Genomic DNA, 22,277 nt, shown 5'->3' on the forward strand with positions numbered 1-22,277 from the left:
AAAAGGACACTGTTGAGTGGTGTTTCTGAGAAAGCACCTTAAAAAGTTTGCTAACTCAGCTGGTGGGGGCCCTTTTGCCCTCTCCCCTTCCTCTTCTTTCTTTTCTAAAACACAGATGTGAGAGTTGACCCAGCAGGGGCCATCCTGTGACTCTAAGGCCACCCTGAGGATGGATATGGCATGCCTGAGATGGCAGAGCGGGGTAGAGGGGCCTGGGGTGGGGCACCACTATGGTGTCACCAATGGGCTGCCTTCCTCAGGACTTCATTCTATGAAAGAAAAATGGACCCCTTGGTTGTCTAAGCTATTGTTCTTTGGGGTCTCAGTGACTCATAGTTCAATGCTGTTCCCGACTCAAATTGTTGGACATCATCAAGGCATCTGTTTTGCTTCCTTTGAGCACCTGGTGGTCATCCTGGGACACTCTCTAAGTGGACCACGCGTGACTCAAGAAACTACGTTGTTACCTGATTATGAAGCACTTTCCACTCAGTGCCTGACTACTGTAACGCCCTTGTTTCTCGGCCATCCTGCTACAATGGAGCTTCATCAAATGCACCCAAGCTTCCAAAACAAGAGTCATTACCAACACTTGGGCTTGTGTTGAACATGACAGAATCCTGTAATCATCAATGACAACTCTGAAGTAGCTCTAATTTCCCAAGGCATGGGCCTGATCAAAGGGTGCTTGAAGCAAACCACACTAATAGTGACTTGATGTGGTTTGAATATTTGAAACTCAGCCTCTTTCTTCTAACTTCAGAAGTTCTGGACTACACCTTTCTGGAGGAAACTAAACTTATTTGTCTGGCTCCTGTGTTTCACCTGTGTTTCTGGGAACTGGTCCTGTCCCACCCCCTGCATCCACATTGATAGTGGGTACCATGATCTTAGTAAAATGTAACAGATGACTGGTCCAAGCTGGAGCAGCTGACCCAGTGTGGGCCAATCAGAGCCCTTCCCTAGGATTTTAGAAATCGAGCCAAGGTCTCTCTCCGGGAACTGAAGATATATAAATTTGGGAGCTTTTATTGGTCATGTTTCACTGCTCAGGATGAGAAACAGAAATCTAGAATGCAGAGAAAAAGGAGAGTGAAGCAGAAAGACATAAAATGTGTGTGTGCCTGACAGAGAGAAAGAGAGAGAGAAAGAGAGAGAGAGAGAGAGAGATTGAGGGAGGAAGAAAAGAAGGGAGGGATAAGAAGCCAGTGAGAAAACAAACTTCCTTGGCTCCCCCCACGGTAGTTCTAGTGCCTGGTCCAACTCCTGACTTTTACCAAATTCTTGAGGCTTCCTCTAATAAGTCTCTTTTTTTCATACTAACTAGCTGGAGTCCAGTTCTGTGCAACCGAAACTTAACTACCACATAAACCTCTAAATAATCTTCCAGAATTTGAAGACTAGTCAGTGATTCATGTGTAATTTCTTAAAATCACACATATATATTTCACACTTTGGTATTTTTCATTAAACCACATTCAATGAGCAACTACTATGGGCCCTGTGGTGGGAATGAGGAAGACATATTCCCTGCCCTCAAGGGTTTCACAGTCTAGCAGCAGAGATAGATATGTACTCACCTAACAGGTATGGTCATGTTTAACCCCTATCCACCCTGTGAGAGAGAAGTAATCTCCATATGTAAGTGAAATAAAACTGAAATTCACAGTAGCTGGCAATTTTCTTAGGGTCATGCAGCCTTTAAGCAGAGGAGACTGCTGGGACCCCCTACTCAGATTGGCCTTACTCCAAAGCCATTATTCTAATCACCATGCAATATTGTAAACAACCTATAACATGCCTCTAATAATGGACCCCCATTTTGAAAAATTGCTGCAGGAGGTATGGCCATAATGCTTCATCCTCCCCAGTAGGAGAGCTTTCTTCTTTCAGCTAAGTCCAACTCTATCATCCCACTCTTACCCCAATCCCATCCCAGAAAACATCCCCTTGCAAGCATGCAGCCTTCCTCTCACGTATCTTTCCAGACGGACTTGCATGTATCTTAACAACCCTCCTCTACGCCATATTGTTTTCTATCTCCCTCTCTACCTCCCCTTCATGAGCAAACTTACTGAAAGATCTCTCTGGACTTAATGTGTTCACTTCCTCAGCTCCAAATACCTCATGAACAGGCTGCAAACTGACTTCTGCACCCATCATCCCACCACAGTAACAGGTCGACATCCCTCCCCAGGGACCTCCGTGTTATCACATACCATGGACTCTCCCCAGGGCTTGTCTCTCTTGATCTCTCTGGAGTGTTTGATGCTAAGGGCCAACCTCTTCCCTCTTGAGACGCTTTCTTTTCCTTTCTTTTCTTCCTCTTCTTCTTCTTTTAAAATCTATTTATATGAAATTCACATACCATAAAATTAACATTTTGAAGTGATTCAGTGGCATTTAGTACATTGACAATGTTGTACAACTACCACCTCTACCTTGTTCCAAAAGACTTTCCTATCACTCACTCCAGAGCAAAACGCTTTACTCATTAAAGAGTTCATCCAATTTCCCACTTTCCCCAGCCCTTGGCAACTACTGATTCATGCTCTGTCTTCAAGGATTTATCTATTCTGGATATTTCATATAAATGGAATCATATAATATGTAGCCTTTTGTGTCGTGCTTCTTTCACTTGGCATAATGTTTTGGAGATTCATCCAAGTTGTAGCATGTATTATTAATAGCACTTCACTTCTTTTTATGGCTGAATACTATTCCATTGTATGGATATAGGACAATTTGTTTATTCATTCATCTGCTGATGGGTATTTGGGCTGTTTACTCTTTGAGTTATTATGAACAGTGCTTCTATGAACATGTGTGTACGTGGACTTGTTTGAATACCCAATTCCAACTCTTTTGGGTATCTATCTAGAAGTGGAATTGTGGGGCCATGTAGTCATTTTCTGTTTAACTTTTTGAGGGACTGCCTCTTTTCCGAAGGGGCTGAACAATTTTACATTCTTACCAGCAATATACGAGAGTTCCTGTTTCCCCACATTCTTGCCAACACTTGTGATTTTTCACTATGACCATTCCAGTGGGTGTGATGTTGTATCTCACTGTTATTTTGATTTGCATTTCCCTAATGACTAATGGCTAATTACTCGCTTTTATAATTTGATGTTGAGCATGTTTTCATGTGCTTATTGGCCCTTCATACATCTTCTCTGGAGAAATACCTACCAAGTTCTTTGCCCATTTTTTAATTGAGTCACTTGTCTTTTTGTTGTTATAAGAGTTCTTTACATAGTCTAGATATTAGACTCTTATTAGATATATGGTCTGCAAATATTTTCTCCCATTCTGTAGGTTGTCTTTCTACTTTCTTGATTATGTCCTTGGATGCACAAAGTTTTTAACTTTGATGGAGTCTAATTTATGTTGTTTCCTGTGATTTTGGTGTTATATTAAGAATCCATTGCCAAATTCAAACTCATGAAGTTTTACTCTTATGCTTTCTTCTGAGACTTTTAGGGTTTTAACTCTTATTTTTAGGTTGTTGATCAGGTTTGAGTTAGTTTTCCTATATGGTTTGAAGTAGGGGTTCAACTTAACTCTTTTGCAGGTAGATATACAATTGTTCCAGCATCATTTGTTGAGGAGACAATTCCTTTCCCATAATGAATGGTCTTGGTACCCTTCTCAAAAATCTATTGACTGAAGCTATTAATATAATTGACATTCTTTTTTTTCCATGGCTTTGGTGACTCTTGCCACTCTCTCTGTCCCCTATGCAGGCTCAACATCTTTTACCCAGCCATTAAGGCTCAGTCTGGTATATATTTTCTTTATCATTTCACCCTTGCTGTCTAGGCAATGTCTGGTTTTAATTACTGCCCATTTTTAGATGGCTCATAATTGTATATTTCCAGCTTAGTCCCCTCCCCAGAGCTTCAAACTTGAATATCCAGCTGCCTACTTGCATGTGTCCAGCTGGATGTCACAAAGGCATCCCAAAATTCTCATGCCCAATACAAAACTACAGATCTTTCCCCCAAACCTGGCTCTCTGCTGATGTTCTCGTTTTAGTGAATGGCACCATCAGTTCTCCTGTTATTCAAGCCACACCCTGGGAGTCAGTCCTCCCTAACCTGCCTTGACTAATCTCCCAGGAAGTCCTGAGAATTGTGTGTCTTAACTAGCTCTCAAATCCATCCACTTCTCTCCTTCTCCACTAGCCCTTCTCTCTTCAAAGCTACCTTCATTTCTCCCCTGAACTCTTGCAGTAGCCTTCTCTTTTGTCTACTTCCGTCTCTTCTTGCCTTTTCGAAAGTCTTCTCCATAGTTGCAGCCAGAGCAATCATTTAGAGACACAAATACAATAATATCAATTACTTTCAGAAGAGTTCCTAAAGTTCTTCCCATTCTTCTAGGGATAAAGGTCAAAATCCCCGGCATGGCATGGTCTCACAGGCCTCGAGGGCTTGGCCAGCCTCCTCACTGGCCTCCTTCCCCACAGGCCTCCTTTTGCTCTCTGCACTTGAGTCACATTGTCCTTCTCTCAGCCATTCAAATGCATAATGCTGCCTCCTGTCACAGGGCCTTTAATCTACTGTTCCTTCTGCCTGGAAGGTATGGTTCCTCTCGCCCCTGCAGTCCCTAGTTAACACCTATTTCTCCTGCAGCCCATCCTAATTTCCAGAGGAAAGTTTTTCTGACCTCTCTGACAAAGTCAATTCCCACAGGACTTATCACAGTTATACTTTCACTTCTCTTTGTGGAAGTCTCCCCAAGAGTGGATAAAACCCTTTAGGGAAGGAGCCATGTCTGCTTTTGATCACCACTGTATCATAAGCCCAGCAATAGCAGATACTCAATAAACATTGATTGATTAACTTGAAGAACTGATTGGTTGAAGAATAAGTGAACAAATGATGAAGGAGTAATCTTCCATAAAACTTATTCCAAAGTATACTCCCCACGTCAATAATGAGAGTGATCAGGAAGTACCTTATATTTTTATCTACTAATATTAAGTTTTTTAAAAATAAGTTTTTCTAAATACAATTTGATACATGCCATCTTAAAAGTGAAGCACCATTTAATTTCCATAAAAATATAAATTTGAAATACACGGAGATAAACTTAATAAGAAAATTTTAAGGAATATATGGCAAAAAACCCCCATAAATATTATACAGAAACACACAATTTTTTAAAAATAAATGAAGTGACATACCATGTCCATGGATGAGAAAGTTAATATTGTAAAGATGTCAATACTTCCCTATTATAGGTTTAATTCAATTCCAATCAAGTTACTTTATTCATTTGTACAATAAAAAAGTTTATTGGCTATGTATTAAGTGCTTATTGGTAAGTATTAAATGAGAGGGAAATTTTAAAATTCATCTGAAAATCAAATTGCTAGACTATTGAAGATATTGTGAAAAGAAGAATAAAGAATAATGAACTTACAAATATGAAAACATAAAACTGCAATTATTAAATCACTGTGTAACTGACACAAAAATAGACAGAGATCAATGGAACAGGACACAGATTATAGAAATTTGAATCCTTGGGAAAATGAATGCAATAAGCAGTTTTAGAACAATCAGCTATTTTGAAAAATTAAATTTGATTTCTATCTTATATAAAAATAAGTACTAAATAAATACAAATTATATCCAAAAGATGAAAGGATAAATATTTGAGTAGAATATTAAATAGTTATTTGTTTTCAGGAGGGGAAGGATGCTTGTAAGCTTAAATGCAAGTGAAAATACCAGGAGTGGTAGGTGTGAATGCATAGAAATGGAAGAAACATAATGATCTTTTTAAAAATAATTAAAAACAAAAGATAAATGTCAAATTAGGTAGAATGCAAAATGTCTTATGTACAAAGGTTAATATCTTTAAACTATAAAGAATGTCTTCAAATCAGTGAGCAAAAATGAAACCCTCTTAAATAAATTGTCAAAAAAATCCCAACAGCTGGTTTACAAAAGAAGAAATTCCAACAACCAATAAACTAATGATAAATGTTTAACATCACTAATAATTAAAAAATACAAATTAAAACAATGAATCACTATTTTTCCTCTTATCAAATTCAAAGAGTCAGCGAAAAGGAAAAAATTATAATAGACACTTTGAAATACTGCCAGTGGTAAATTACATAGATGTATTCTTCCTGTAGTTTAATTTGGCAAAATGTATCAGTCAATAGTCTAGAGTATGTGCTCTACTTTGAACTAGTAACCTCACTTCTAGGAATTTTCTCCAGCCTAGGAAAATGATCTGAGATATATACAAATGTGTGTATGCTTATAGAGAGAGAGGGAGAAAGAGAGAGCTAGAGAGATCTTTATTACAATGTTTCCTTTAACTATAGCCACAAATTAAAAACAATAAGCAGGTTTAAAAATGTCTAAATGCATTAGGCATGCATACATGATGGAACACTAGCAGGCATTGAGTACACTTTTTAAAAAGAATATTTAATGAAATGGAGAAATGCTCACACAATAATACAGTGGATGGAAGAGAGGGCGAGATAAATACACAAGATTAAAGTGTGGAAAGAAATACAAAATGTCATTGATAATTTTTCCTGGAAGGTAAGCTTATGGCTCTTATTCATTTGCTATTCTTTCCCGCAGGCTCTTAATTTTCTAGCAAAAGAAGGGTATTTAAATTTTTTTTCCTTAAAATTTTTAACGTAAGTGCATTATCATTGTAAAATGTTCCAGTAATGGGTTAATGTACGGAGCCCTCTTTCCCCATGTTCCTATTCACCTCCCAAGGGTGACTCCTTTACTGTCAGAGGTTAGCATATCCTTCCAGAGGTTTTCCAAATATGTATGCACATAGGAACTATTTTTATAATTAGAAAAAGAAAGTTATTCAATATAAAACAAAACAAAAAGAATTAAGGGAATAAAAAGGGAGTTGGCTGGGTATTTTAGTAAATTATGCAATAACTAAAACTTATGGAATGAAGTCTTTGCCTTTATTTCAGAGTAAAATCATTCACCACATCTTTGACAAAATTTTTATGGGAAAAATTCTAAAATTGGGGTAGTAGCCAAGATAAATTAACGAAGAGCTCACATAAATGAATAGCAAACTGTCCTCTGTCTCTTCCTTTATGTTAGAAAGCGTTAAAGACATACCAACTGATGATCGTTCATTAAAAATTTTAAGTAGGTACATTTTAGAGAGTAAAAGAAATGTTTGCAATACAAATAAAAACAAAGGGGGAAAAAAAAAAAAAAAAAAACCCGAGCACACTAAGAGGGCAGAACAACCCACGTCGAGTATCTCTGCCACCAAGACAAGCTCCCGTTCGCTTCCTAAATGCTGGTGACGGGCAAGAAGGTGAGGGCGAGGATATTAAACGGCTCTAATCCCATTCTGCTTTATGACTAGCTTGAGAAATGACCTCTAGCGAGATCGGGCCCTTGTTCTATCCAGCAACTAGATTTTTCTTACAGAAAATAAATTAAAAAGGTGTGACCTTGCTGAAGGCTTGCCGAGAAAATGAGGTACATCTTGTCACAAGCAGAGGAGCCTATTTGTTCCATTTGAAAGGCTGCCGCTTTGCTCCGATCAGAAGTTAAGATAAAGGCCGGGGATGAAAAGAGGAGAAACATTTCCAAGCGAGGAAATTAAAGAGCTACATTGGAGACCCTTTCAGCACTACAGTGGGCTTTTTGTGCGGGGTTTATCGGGCCCCATCAGCCACACCTTGTCCCTGTGCTCAGAGCGCGCTCTCCTCCGAGCACACAAAAGACTGCCGTGTAGGCAGAGGATGAGAAGCCCCCCGGCTGATAGCCATCGGTGGCACCCACCCCCCTGCCCTGCAGGTCGCAGCAGCAGAAAGTGACCCACCCAAATCTGTCTCCCTGCGTAAAAAGACTCAAAGTCATTTCAACCGGGTCCACTGAAAAGGGGCCCAGTCTAGAAGCTTCATACCTTCCCTGCCAATAAATGTATCACATCTTGGAGAATTTCTCCAAAATTGGCTCAAATCAATGGGCGCTGAAATGTCTTTGTGTCCATAAAAGTTTCAAGCCAACAGACATTCCCGCCCAAAGCCCCTGAAGCAAAGAAAGCATCTTTCATCTCCTATCTTCGTTTTATAGACATCTTTTATGCTCCAGCATGTCTTTCAACTTTTGCAGTAATAGCTTGCCAGGGAAAGAAGGGGCCAGGACAAAAAATGCTTGGTTTTCCCACAGACTCTAAATTTATATCCACCGTTCCATGCCCTGGTTCTCTTTATGTACTGAGGTTCCAAAGAATAGGTGGACGGGCCAGACTCAGCTAGAATTCAGGGGCCTTGGTCGTAGGAAATCAACTCACCTTTCCAGTCTTATTGCTGTGTATTCCCTCCCACATTCCAATCCTGGACTATTTTCCACTTTTCTACCGCACGCCTTCACTCGAGCTATTAGAGCTGCTAGAATTCCCTTCCTCGACATATGTTTCTTTCCAACTCCTAGCTGCACCGCCATTTGTCTTTATGTGTTTTAAAGTTATCTTCTCTGTATCCAAAGAGTCTACCTGTTTGGGAAGAATCTTTCGGCTTATAGCCATTGTGGGAAGAAGGCATTCAACCCACTATGAAAGCTAAAAAGGGCAAGACATTTTCTATTTTAATTCTTGGCAGTGGCCTTGCAGGCGTGGACCCAGAGTGCCCAGTCAAATGCCTCCATCTGGGCTGGGATTGTTGCAGGAATGAAGCAAAGATGTAGGACAGCAGGGAACCACGCTGGGAGTCCAGCAGCCAAGGGGGAGATCCAGCAGAGATCCTGGAATAGGTGAAAAGTCCAGGAGAGCACTGCAACTGGGCCATCCCAACCAGGTTGCTCACTGAGCTGACCTTGGCCCAGTTCCTCACTGCTGGCTCTCCCTTGATTCACTCCCAGTTTTCAACCCTGATTCTCAAGATTTCCACGGACTCTTGAGCCGATACATTATTTCCAATGGATTCCTTTTCTTCTAAAGTGAGCTCCTGCCCATTTCTGTTGCTTGCAACCATGAACACCAGCTGCAACACCCTCTCTCGAGGTACAGTTGTCTGTTGCCATATCAGTACAGTTTTCTTAGGAGTGTTCATCTAGAATGCACCTCTCCTTACCCTTGGCTCCCCTAAACTTGGTCCTATCATCTGGCAATTATTTATTGGGCATCTACCATGTACTAGGCCCTGTATTTGGTGCTAGAGATCAGAAGAGAGGGAAAAAATGATATTTTCCAGGGAGATATGAATAATGTTAAAATCCCCACTATTGAGTAACTATAACTGAAGGAAAAGATAGGTACAATGGGAGCAAATGAAAAGCAGATAGAGACAGCTGGCAGGGGTGGGTGGGGAAGGGATTTTTGAGGTTCCATGTAGGCACTGGGTGGGGATTAGCCAGGACATGTGGAGGGGAGAAGAGTGCAGGGTTGACTGAAGCAGGCAGCATGTTGTCCAGAGTCGGGGACTAAGGGTCGAGAAAGGCCTGAGGTCCAAGGAAGAATGGGGAGACCATGGACTTAGGAGCGGCAGGGAGTCAAAGTGAGCCTGGTGAGAGATGTTGCTGGAGAGGTAGGCAGGGCCACGTTAGAGCCTGGGACATCACTGCCCACTGCCCACATAGTGATGGCTACCCTGTCCCTGTGGCTGTGCCCAGTGTATACATTTTGTGACCCTGTCACCATAAACACCTTTGAACCCATCAGAAAATGCATGCCAATTTTTTTTCCTGACACTGTGGTCCCCGTAACTAAACTGCTGCTGGCCCATGAGGGCAGGCACTGTATCTTCTTGGTCTCGATCACCCCGTCATCCCCCTAGAGCAGGAGCCTAGTGCACATTTGCGGAGTGGAATTGTCCACCTCGCATTGAAGTTCCTCTGTTGCCATCTCCCCCATGAACCCAGCGTGACTTCTCAGGCTTAGTGGCTCTCCAAGCTTTGTTTTATCAGCGTTTGCAATACCGTCCTGGAAGCAGAGCGAGATTCTCAAGTGCCTTCTGATTTATCAAGAAAGACTTAGTTTTGTTCATTCATGCTTTCCTGCTGGATGCGTAAACATTGAATTACTTGAGAATTGGTGATCGGGCACTAGGACATGTGTATGGAAATACGTGTGGTGATAACAGGGCTTGATAACCAGGCTGTGTATCACAGATCTGGCTGCATATTGGGGTCCTGACTCTGCTATTTATACACAGATGATTCATGTCTCTGGACCGTGTTTACCTATTTGAAACATACCTGTAAGAATGCAAGGTCCTGTGGCAGATACTGAGCACGGGAATATCTGATGTTGAATTTGAAGGTAGCTGCTCTTCTGTGATGCAAACACCCTCTGTCTTTTCTCAAACTTTAGCAAAGTCATCTATGCACGGGAAGGGCTTATGTGAGTGGGTTTCAATGTGGAAATCAAGAAGTCTAAGTTCTATAGCTGAGCTGGAGCATTTTGGGATGCAGCCAACATAGAAGTATGGTTAGAAAATCCATAAAATAGAACTAACTAAACAGAAACCAGAGTCAAATGGGATGGAAAAAAAAACAAACAAACACCAAACCCATTAGCTACTCCCTATTCCCAGAATGCCATGAAAGATTGGGAAGGTGTTGGGGTTTTCCTCATACTTGGGATGGATCATGGCAATTTCTCTTGGTTCTTAAGAGACAGGATACTTCAGCTGGCATCTGGGTTAGAGTCAAATGCCACAGGTGAAGGAGTTGATCCTTGCGGCCTGCTCCAACACTGACATTCCAGCCAAGTCTTCACAACATTTGGACAATAACTGGCTAACACTTTTAATTTTGAGACCATCCAGTCCAAAGGAGCAATTTGTGAATGATTCTAGCAATGGGCACCAATGCCTGATTGGGGCACAAAGACTGGACAAAACAAATACTGAGCTGTTATCTTGATTAAAACAGGTGCCAGGGATGATGCCGTAAAAATCCACAAATATGGGACAATAGAAGACCCCATAGCATGACAGACCAGAGAACAAGGAAGGACATGGAGACAAATGTTGCCCAAGCCAAGAAGCAGCTGGAGGGTCACTCCCTGATAAAAAGAGGTACAGGAGCAGCTCCGCAGCCTGAATCCTGATGATAACTGTGTCAACCACGGTCCTCTGGGAGCCCTGGCCCCCAGGTCCAGCTTGGCCAGTCCCACGGCCTGTGGTGAAGGCACCATGAGGCCGCGGGTGCCCTGGCTCACGTCACTTCTCCACCTCCGTGCACCGGTGGCTGCACGCGCTGCTTCCCACACTGGCAGGAACGGGAGGCTCTGCCAGTGCCTTCTCCAAGCACCGTGGGAGTCCAGGGACGGTAATGAAGGTTTGGGGGCGGGAGTATACGGGACAGTCATATTATTGGCCAACCCCTCTCACTAGGTCTGTGGCTTGACTTTGTCCCCCGGAATAAATAACTGCCCCGTCTCACTCAGAGCCTCTCCACCCGCTTCAGGGCCCTCTGGAGCCTCCGTTTCTAACCCAAGTATCTTCACCATGAGAAGAGCCTGGGGCGCTCCACGATGAGACTGGTGAATGACAATGTTTCCGTTTCATGATCTTGACAGTTTGAGAGGCTGTAGACAGCAGAGCAGGCTGGGCTGGGCGCCATGGGGAGGACTAATGAGTTCCCGAATCAGCTCCTCTACTGGGGCTTGTCTTTCACCCTGTTGCCTTAGATCCACCTCAGCAGAGTGAGATTTTTGCTTTTTGACTTGAGTGGGACCTCTTAGTATTTAGGCTTTTGCAAACCACCACCCAAAGTGGGAGGTTCAGAAAGTGCCTCCAAGAAACAAGCTCTGTTCCTCAACTCCAGACACCTCACCTATGGCCACTGCTCCCTGCAGGGCCCCATCTCTACGGGGACAGTGGGCTGAGCCCCATCCAGAGCTGACACATTCAATACACGGCTGGGGGCTTAAATAGAAGGTCAGGTACACACACTACCTCCCTCAACCCAGTAAGGTGTAGACCAAATTCATTCCTCCCAGACAATGAGTCAAAGCTTGAACTAACTCTTCATCAGCCATGCTCACGTGGAGAACTTCCGTGAGCACGGGAGGGAAATTTCCTTGTTCTGATCCAAAGATTGACTCAAAAGCAGAAGAGTTGTTTTCCATCCTCAGTAGTCCTTGTTGAAATCATGTTGGAAATGACCAAAGATCTTATACAGGGAAATATGATAATGTCAAAGAAAAGCAAGAGAAAGAAAGGCAGGGAGCTACCTTTTCTTTTTTGAGGACCTACTATGTGCCAGATACTGAGACAATTGATTCCTAAAATGGATAGAACATTCTAGAAAATGGATTGTCTTATTCCATTTGGGTTTTAATTAAGTGATTTTTTTTTCAGCTCCATAGCTTTGGTTTGCTATAAAAGGGCCTTTGCAATAGTTTTGTCATTCTCTTCTTTCTTAAGCTTTCCTTTCAGACACAATTTTGTATATTCTAATTGCAAACTCTAGTTTTAGTTCCTAAAACACCATCTTATAATTATCACCAAACAAATGCAGTGATTCCACAAAGCCCAAACATATGTCACATTAATTCTTGAAATGAAAATACTTTCATTTTTCTTGGACTCTAAGCAAAACGGACCATAAGCAAAGTGTTTGATACAATGACAGGTGGAATTCCATCCAATTAAGACATAAATATTTTTCCAGAGGCTAAACTCGCTGCAAAATAATAATCTTCACTCAACACATCTTTACATGTCTTTGGCAAAACACCTGTCTAAAACTGTTAACACTAAATATTTTGGGAGCTCTGTACTTCAAAGACATCCCTGAAAACGTCAAGCATTGTTAAAATGTTGAAGTAATTTTGGTTAAATGCTTCTGTGACAACTGTCGGACTTGATTTGTTTTAGCTGAATACATTCTGAATATTGCTTGGAATCTGTGAGTTGGTCATTTGCCAAAAGATGAGAAATGGACCAAAGTCAAAAAAAAATTACATGCATCAAAGACATGGAAAAAATGGAGGGAATCTTTGCGTATTTTAAAAATGCAATTTATCTTCTAGTTTGGAAGCTTCAAAAGAACATTTTTACCAGTTGATGGCATTTGCAGTAAAATGATAAAGTGTACTGTAGGCGTCATTCTGATTCTTGGCCAAATTCACACATATAGAATCACACCTGTAGTTCTTTATGCAGAAAAAAAGAGGATACTTTAAATTACCTTGAAGAAAATAGTGATTAAACAATACAAGATTGAGGCGTTTTCCTAGGAACTTCTAAAGCACTTACAGTTGGAACCACAGAAGAAATACTAGAAGGGGTATAAACATTAGTGAGCATCTAGTCCAACAATGCCCTTTCTGCCCATAGTGTCTCCATTCAGATACGTCGACTGAAGCCCAGGGACCCAAAACCAACAATAGTGGTTAACAGACATGTCTGTTCAAAGTCTTGGCTAAAGAGAGGGTGGATGGGGGAGGGGAGACACTTACAAAACACATCAACATATGATAAAAGTGGAACATAAATGTTCAAGTAGGCGCCATGATGGCTTGAGACAGCAGGGTGATGGTAATGACGTGGAAGGTCCAGAATAGCTACGGGCCACAGCTAAGCTCTGGAGTTCTGGGGAGAATGTGTTATCCAGGCTAAGGGTATAATGACCACGGTCTGGAGTTTGTCATGAAACCCTAGTTCAAATATTCTGTCCCATTGTCCCCATAAGGACACTCATTCTTGATGTAGCACATGTTCAGAACTATTTTACAGAATGTTTCAGGCCTTGACTTAGTCTGAGACTCTTGGTGTTAACCCAAGAATTACCCACACGCCTGGGCTTCCGGACGACTCACCCAACATACTTTTATGGAACACCACTTGGTCTAAGTCCTGCCCTGCACCAACCACCCAATGTTTGGTCTGAACCAGACCAACGCTGAATGTAGAAAAGGTCAGTTATTTTCAGCTTCTCTCCATAACAGGGCTCTTTCTGTGGAAAGTGCCAGAAACCCAAGTCAAACTGGCAGAAGTAGAAAAGGGGATATACCGTCTCTGTGAACTGAAAACTCTTCAGGCAGGTCTGTCTGCAGGTGTGTCTGAATCCAGGGATTAAAATCCAGTCGACAGGATCTTATTCTACCCCTTTTCGTTTCCTCGCTCTATTTGTCTCTAGTTTTGATGATGCTCTTCAGTGGAACCTCTCCACAAGGAAGAAGGTGACCACGCCTCCTCCCCAGCGATTACAACATTCTTGCTGCCAGCCATCCCAGCAAAAAGAGAGTTTCTCTTTCTCAGTGTTTCCAACAAAGGTCCCAGGTTGGATCTCTTAGGATGAGCTTAGTCATGTGTCCACCACTGAACCAATCCTGGGGGCCGGAGCGATGGAATGTGCTGATTGGCTAGGCCTGGTCACATGTCTACCTCTAAGGCCTGAGGTTGTGGGTCCGTGTCTGATCACATGATTAAGAGTAGGAGAAGGTAAGGAAAATCTGGGGCCTGTTACCAGAGTGGGGGAATCAATGCTCCTCAAACAGGAAAAATCAATAGATGGTCACGACATCTCCTCTCTCTGGGACGCTGCTGTCTGGGAGAGGGAGCAGGGACTAGAGAGCGTGTTTAGCATGGGGACAAAGAAGCCACAGCGGGGACGCGTTGAGAAGCTAGAGGCAGCATGGTTCTCAGACTTCAGCTGCAACAGAATCATTTGAGAAGCTTCGTTAGAAATGAAAGTTCCTGTACCCTATCCCCAGAAATCCCAACTCAGCAGATCTGGGGATGAGATGAGAACTCACAGCTTTAACAAGCTCTCCTAAAGGATTGCATTGTAGGTAGAGGCCTGAGAACTGTATTTCAAGAGACATTGGTTTATATTCTAGAAGACAGACCAGGTGTTGAGTATTAAATGAGTTTCACTAAATCCCAAATTGTAGCCAGAGGGAGGCTTTAATACACACAAAGCGAATTTTGACAGTGGCTCTCCCTGAATTTCCCTCTCCCGCTCAGTAACCGCACCTTTCACGACTTCTTGGGCAGTGCCAGGTGTGCAGTGAAAGCTTCTGGGAGACGAGTATCTACACCAAGGCACCTTGCTGAGGGATGGTGTGTTGACCAGTGTGACATGAACATATAAGGGACTCACAGACAGCTTTGATTGCCAGCTCGGAGACACTATAGCTTGCTATCAAATGCACAAGCCTAATAATGGGGATATAGTATTTTAATGAAACCAGAAGCATTCTGAAACCTTAAAAGGAGAAGTAAGGGAAAGAAAACATCTCCATGATTAGCCAATAACCGTATTTGAAAAGCAGAAAGTAGAAACAAGGTATTGTGATTTGAACTCTCTCTCTTCTCCTCCCCTCCCCACTTCTCTTTCTGTTAAATTCACCATTCATAAATATCCACGCACAGCACAATCATGGGAGCCAAAAATCCTTTTAAAGTGCTCCCCTGCAAGGGTGACAGGGCAGGAATCCCAGGGAAGGTCTACCCAACCAGGTCAGAGGAGGGCCTGCTCCTTGAAACCTGAAACTTCCCAAGTGCTATCACTTCAAGGGACACAGACCTAAGAGGATTAAGGTAAGTGTCCCTCCTAAAAGCCCGAAGAAACAAAGCTTAGTTTTTAGCATCACAAAGGAACACACAATTATAGAGGTTCTCAAGGAGGGAAAATATGTTAAGACTCTTGGCGTAGGGGTGGGGGCCAGGAGGTACACTGTAGCCAGAAAAGACAAATTGTCCCGTCCCTAAGCACAGGAGAGAACATTCCTGCAAGATTATCCACTCTTTACAAAGAAATAGAGTGTAATTGAGATTTGTGCAAAAGGAACAAAGAAGACATATGCAGGGAAGCTTTATTAAGTTTAATTTACTAAGTGTGCATTTGTGATTGGACCAAATAGCAGACTGTGTCCTCCACCATATAAGAAGGGTGGTGAGGATTATTGTGATAATTAATAGTTAAGTCACTATATTTGTTTCTCAGTATCCATCGGGGATTGGTTCCAGGACCTCCTAGGGATACCAAAACCCACAGATGCTCAAGTCCCTTATATATAATAAAATGCCACAGTATTTGCATATAACTTATGCATGTCCTCCTGTATATTTTAAATCGTCTCTAGATTACTTATAATACCTAATACAATGTACATGCTGCGTAAATAGTTGTTATACTGTATTGTTTAGGGAACAATAACAAGAAAAAAAAGTCTTTGCATGTTCAGCAGTGCAGAAGCAATTTTGCGGGGGGAATATTTTCCATTGTTGTTTGGTTGAATCCATGAAGGCCGATCACAGAGATACGGACAGCCAGCTCCTCCGCAAGGGAACTCCTTCCTCTGCTAGATGATGAAACAAACCTCCTTCAATAACTTTAAAAATACTTTATTTATATTCATTGTGGGGTAAATACTCTCCCCGAGCCTCATTCTCTAAAGAAGTGTCAGTAATTTAAAAAAATCGGAGGCTGTGAACCCTTTTGAAATCTAAAGGAATCTATGAACTTCAGAAAATACACATATTTGCAAAATTGTGCATATAACTGGTTTATTACATTGGAAAGACATGCCTTTCATAAAGTCATGATATAAGATTGATGTGCATAAAAATTTTGTCTCTTTTACTCTTTTTTTCCCAACAAAAATGAATGCTACTTCCCCCTCCCTCAAAAGGAAATAGATACAGATGACACAAATAACATAAAAAGTAAATTTTAACTCTGCTCAAAAGTAAATTTCCATGGTGAGATTCTTTTGTTTGGATTGACTAAGAAGTTTAATCTCTGGATCAGTCTTCAACCTGGCAAAGCGTGCTGCCGTTGACATCCCATCCGCTTCATTTTGTACTCATTCTGGGGGCGACAAGTGCTGACAAGGCCACTCCACAAATGTGAAAGGTGGCAAACAGTATTGGGACTCTCAGTGCCCCTGTGGCCAGGTGGGGGTGAGGTTAGTCAGGGAAACACCAGAATTCCTCAGGCCTTTCAGGAGATGCCGTTTACATCAGTTGTCAAGTTGGAGAGGTCACCTGTGGCGGAACCTGTCCTGTTGACACCGTCTGTGGCAGAAGATTGCCCATGTCAATTTTTAGACTCTCCAAACAGAATAAAATCTCAAAAAGCCACTGTAGTCCTTCTAGGTAACCACCAGCTTCTACCTGCCTCCAAACTGACAAGGATTTGCCACTGTCAGCTGTACCCATGAGGTCATTTCCCCAGCACCCCATAATTCCTCCATTCCCAGATGCACACGTAAAAGTTTCTGAACAAAGAAAGGGTACAGTGTCCCCTCCCCACTAGAACCGTTATTAGAGTAACAGCACGTCTTACAATAGATTGTATCTTAAAATCCAGGAACTGTACAAACTGTCTACCACCAGTCCCTTCACCTGGAATAGAAATATGGAAGCCAAGGGGCTTAGAGCCTTTCTTTCTTTCTTTCTTTTTGGCAACAGCTTCCAGAACAGGAATATGGCGGGCTCTTGAATTAAAAGATTTATTTTGTTCATTTGGTTAAGGAAAAAAATCTGATAAGAATGCCAAGAGATAAAGAAATTCTTCCTAATCGTTTTGAGTGGGCACTTATCTTCTGCCCAGAGGTTAATCAAGCACATTAAGACTGGCCCCTGGAAGCTGAGAACGTCAGGATATTAGCGAAATCCTTCGCAGTCTGTTTCCATTTGCTGATGAGACCTCTGCAACGGCCGTGAGTCGGGACCCTGCTCTGATACCACGGAGACTCTTACTTACAGGGGACGGGATGGATGCCTGGCAGCATTGTTGGGGAACTATTTTGACTCTAGAGGAATTGTCTGAAAACAGCAGCGAGTTAGGATAATGTACAGAGTTTCTTTATATTCCAAGTAGCAAAACCAGAGGAGACGTCAGGCTTTGCAGGTGTGGATAGCATGTTAGGTCAGGTTTCCCCCCAAAACAGTTTCTGACATGGGGATTTGAGTGCAAGTAGTTTATTTTGGAGGGGATCCCAGGAAGCACCTGTAGAGGAGTGGGGAAGTGAGTCAGGGAGTGGGAAAAAAGACTATAAAGGATGCTTTATCAAGCAGGTTACTGCTGTGGGCCATTCAGGTTCAGTTCTGCTGGTGGATCCTGGGAGGGAGCGTAGAATGTGCTTCCGAGTTGTCCCAAGCAAGGGGTGAGGAAGCTCGAGTGCTTAAACCCCAACTCCCAGCCATCACTGGTCCAGGACTGCTTCCCTGGGGGATACTAAGTTTTCCAGCATCTGGGTCTGCCTGTTGCATGGTAAGAACAGTCTCTGGCAGAGAAAGAGCCTCAGATGTTTATAACAGAAGCCATCAGAATGCAGGGGACGGAGGGTCACAAGCAAAGAGTTTTCTTTGTTGGTCCTCCATGTAATGGGCAAAACCAGAGCTGTACAGAGGACATCTTTAATCTCCTCCAGGCATTTGATGAAGGGACACAGGGTGGCGGGGAGTTCCTCCATGATCTGCTTCAAACGAGTAGAGAACAGATGAGTGATTCTGGAATGGGTGATGTTCCTTGACCAAGGCAGTTCTACAGTTTTATTCCTCCTTCCAAACCACACCCTAGCTACGTCCAAGGCACAAGGCTTTGAAAAGGCTGCCCCAACTATGTGGACGATGTCATCGGTGCTGGGATTAGCAATCTCATAGGATGCTTTGAAACAAAGCAGGTTTTTTTTTTTTTTTTTTTGACAGAGTCTCACTCTGTTGCCCAGGCTAGAGTGAGTGCCGTGGCGTCAGCCGAGCTCACAGCAACCTCAAACTCCTGAGCTCAAGCGATCCTCCTGTCTCAGCCTCCCGAGTAGCTGGGACTACAGGCATGCACCACCATGCCCGGCTAATTTTTTCTATATATATTTTTAGCTGTCCATATAACTTCTTTCTATTTTTAGTAGAGATGGGGTCTCGCTCTTGCTCAGGCTGGTCTCGAACTCCTGAGCTCAAACCATCCGCCCACCTCGGCCTCCCAGAGTGCTAGGATTACAGGCGTGAGCCACCACGCCCGGCCAACAAAGCAGGTTTTGCATGGGTTCAATGCAAGTTTAGGTAAAGTTTCAGCATTTCTAGAATGAGTCTACTTTTCACATAACACCATTTGGCCTAGCACATTTTCAAGAGGGACAATATAAAATTTGCCTTGTAACAGAACCTTGGAGAAGATTTTCCTTTAATTCTGTTGACTTCATGCTTCCATTGACTCAAACCTGCCCTCACAAGAAGCATGGCTTTTTCCTGTCACATCTAGTGCTGCAAGTAAATTGGTTTCATCATATTTTCTCTTCTTTAACATTTTCCAATTTGAGTGTGGCCTGATGCTATCAAAGACATGAAAAAAAATCAAAATGTTGGAGGTTCTTTCTTAATTTCCATTGATGGGGGAAATAATCTCAAGCATGATGATCAACACATGTTGCTGGGATGATTTGAATGATTGTCCAGCACATACTTCTTTCCCTCCTTCTCGATGCTGGTCACAGCACACTTTCCACCCCACTGATCCTGGGCGGGGCCGTGGAGCCTGCTCTGATGAATGGAGGATCCGTGGACAGGAGACTAGCAGAAACCTTACAGTCCTTGTGTATTTCGGCTTGGACTTCGTGCGTCTGCCCTTTACCATGGGATTGTGGGTAGCTGTTGGTCCAAGGACAATATGTAGAGCAGATCTGAGTCCAACCCACAAGTGAAGTTGCAACCAACCCACAGACCTCTGGGTGACAAATAAATGCTTGTTATTTTAAGACGCCGAGTTTTGCAGTGGTTTGTTATGTAGCATTATTGCAGCAACATTGACTAACATATTACTTCATTGCATAAAGTAGCATCCTTTATCACTCACATTTTCTCCGAGTAAAAAAAAGTCTTATAGCTTGATTTAAGATGTATTTTTCTCAAAAAGCAAATTTTTCAGAAGTAACAAGAAGGGCATTGAAGAAAATATTTTTTTTAGTATGTTTTATTCTGACTTCAATCCCAAACTGTATGATCTGTCAGAACTAGCCTGTGTTTCTACTTTTCTTCATTTCTGTGGTGGGCACTAATTAATAGTCCATTACAATGTCATTCCCCCAGCTGACGCCGTTTGATGTGAACTTTCTCATCAAGTTCCATCTCACTGTAGTTATGACCTTACAACTTCTCACTCTGCCACAGTTTAATTTGTAATCAAAATTATAAGCTAATGAAATAATACGAGGCTTGTTTTAATAGGGTGATTTGCTTGTTTGTTTTTAAAATTATAGCAATTTGCCATTTTACCAAATTCTCTCTTTTTTTTTTAATGAAAGCTACATCTTCACTATCCCAATTTGAAATGAGACACCTCCTGGACTTGTTACATACAATTAAACCACAACAAAAGGAAGCTGAGGCCATTTCACTTTTCATAAGGCCGTAATTATTCTTTAACTATTGGAATACGACATCCCTTAGGAGCTAATTATCGAAAAGCTCTCATCACACATAGGAAACACACAAACAAATCCTTCAAGCACAAAATAAATGTTCAACATTAAAGAGCAGCATCCAGGAAGTCATACCAATCGGTTGGTTCAGCTAATTATTAATTTGATTTTTGGAGTAGTTGCAATAGATAATTATGATGCCTATTCATAACATGAAAAGCACAAGCTTTGGCTGATTTTAATAAAGATCTAGCTGTAAGAAAAAATGTACTAAGAACCATAATACAACATTTGCATTGCAACAGAACCTGGCAGAAGTGCGGTAGACATTTTAAAATAGAAAACATTTCCTTTATCACATAATATATATATTTAATATATCTTTGTTATGTCACTTTGAAAGGCAAAGTGAGGTATTATAGCAATATGATTTCATGCAAGCCATACAGTACTGCTTAAACCCAATTCAGATTTATAGAATATGAATTATAAAATGCTTTTATAAATTTGATGAGATTTGCATTAGACAAACATAGCATATTACCAACTATGGTATGGATCACATTTTAAAGAAATCAAAGCTGAGCACGGTGGCTCATGCCTGTAATCCTAGCACTCTGGGAGGCCGGGGTGGACGGATCATTTGATCTCAGGAGTTCGAGACCAGCCTGAGCAAGAGCGAGACCCCGTTTCTACTAAAAATAGAAAGAAATTATACGGACAACTAAAAATATGTATAGAAAAAATTAGCCGGGCATGGTGGCACATGCCTGTAGTCCCAGCTACTCGGGAGGCTGAGGCAGGAGGATTGCTTGAGCCCAAGAGTTTGAGGTTGTTGTGAGCAAGGCTGACGCCATGGCACTCTAGCCCGGGAAACAGAGTGAGACTCTGTCTCAACAAAAAAATTTAAAAAAATAAAAAAGTAAAGAAGTCAAAGTCATGTTCATGATGTAGTGACTGCCCTACTCATTCTTAAATATATTTCTGTGTCACTATATTCAAATCAATCTTACATTTTAAATGGTTCTAAAACCAATAATACTCATTCGCTGTTGGTGGGAATGCATATTGGCACAGCTTTTTCAGAGGGCAATTGGTCAACTACTATTAAAATTTTAAAAATTTTGGCTTAACCAAAGATATGTTACTTTCTAGGATTTTTATCTTACAGATATACTTGTACTATTAATATATTAATGCTTAAAAATGAATAAGGATATCATTACAGCATTGGAAGAGTTAAAAAATGGCAATAAATGGGACCTGATTAAATTAAAAGGCTTCTGCACAGCCAAAGAAACTGTCACAAGAGCAAACAGACAACCTACAGAATGGGAAAAAATTTTCGCATGCTACACATCTGATAAAGGACTGATAACTAGAATCTATTTAGAACTCAGGAAAATCAGCAAGAAAAAATCAAACAACCCTATCAAAAAGTGGGCAAAGGACATGAATAGAAATTTTTCAAAAGAAGACAGAAGAATAGCCAAGAAATATATGAAAAAATGCTCAACATCTCTGATCATCAGGGAAATGCAAATCAAAACCACAGTGAGATATCACTTAACTCCAGTGAGAATGGCCTTTATCAAAAAGTCCCAAAACAAATGTTGGCGTGGATGTGGAGAAACAGGAACACTCATACACTGCTGGTGGGACTGCAAACTAGTGCAACCTCTGTGGAAAACAATATGGAGATACCGTAAACAGATACAAGTAGACCTACCATTTGATCCAGCAATCTCGTTATTGGGCATCTACCCAAAAGAACAAACGACATTCTATAATAAAGACATCTGCATTTGAATGTTTATAGCAGCACAATTCACAATTGCAAAGATGTGGAAACAACCCAAGTGCCCATCAGTACATGAGTGGATTAATAAAATGTGGTATATGTATACCATGGAGTACTACTCAGTTATGAGAAA

The sequence above is a fragment of the Eulemur rufifrons genome, chromosome 23, assembly GCF_041146395.1.
Source record: "Eulemur rufifrons isolate Redbay chromosome 23, OSU_ERuf_1, whole genome shotgun sequence".
Taxonomy (NCBI): Eukaryota; Metazoa; Chordata; class Mammalia; order Primates; family Lemuridae; genus Eulemur; species Eulemur rufifrons.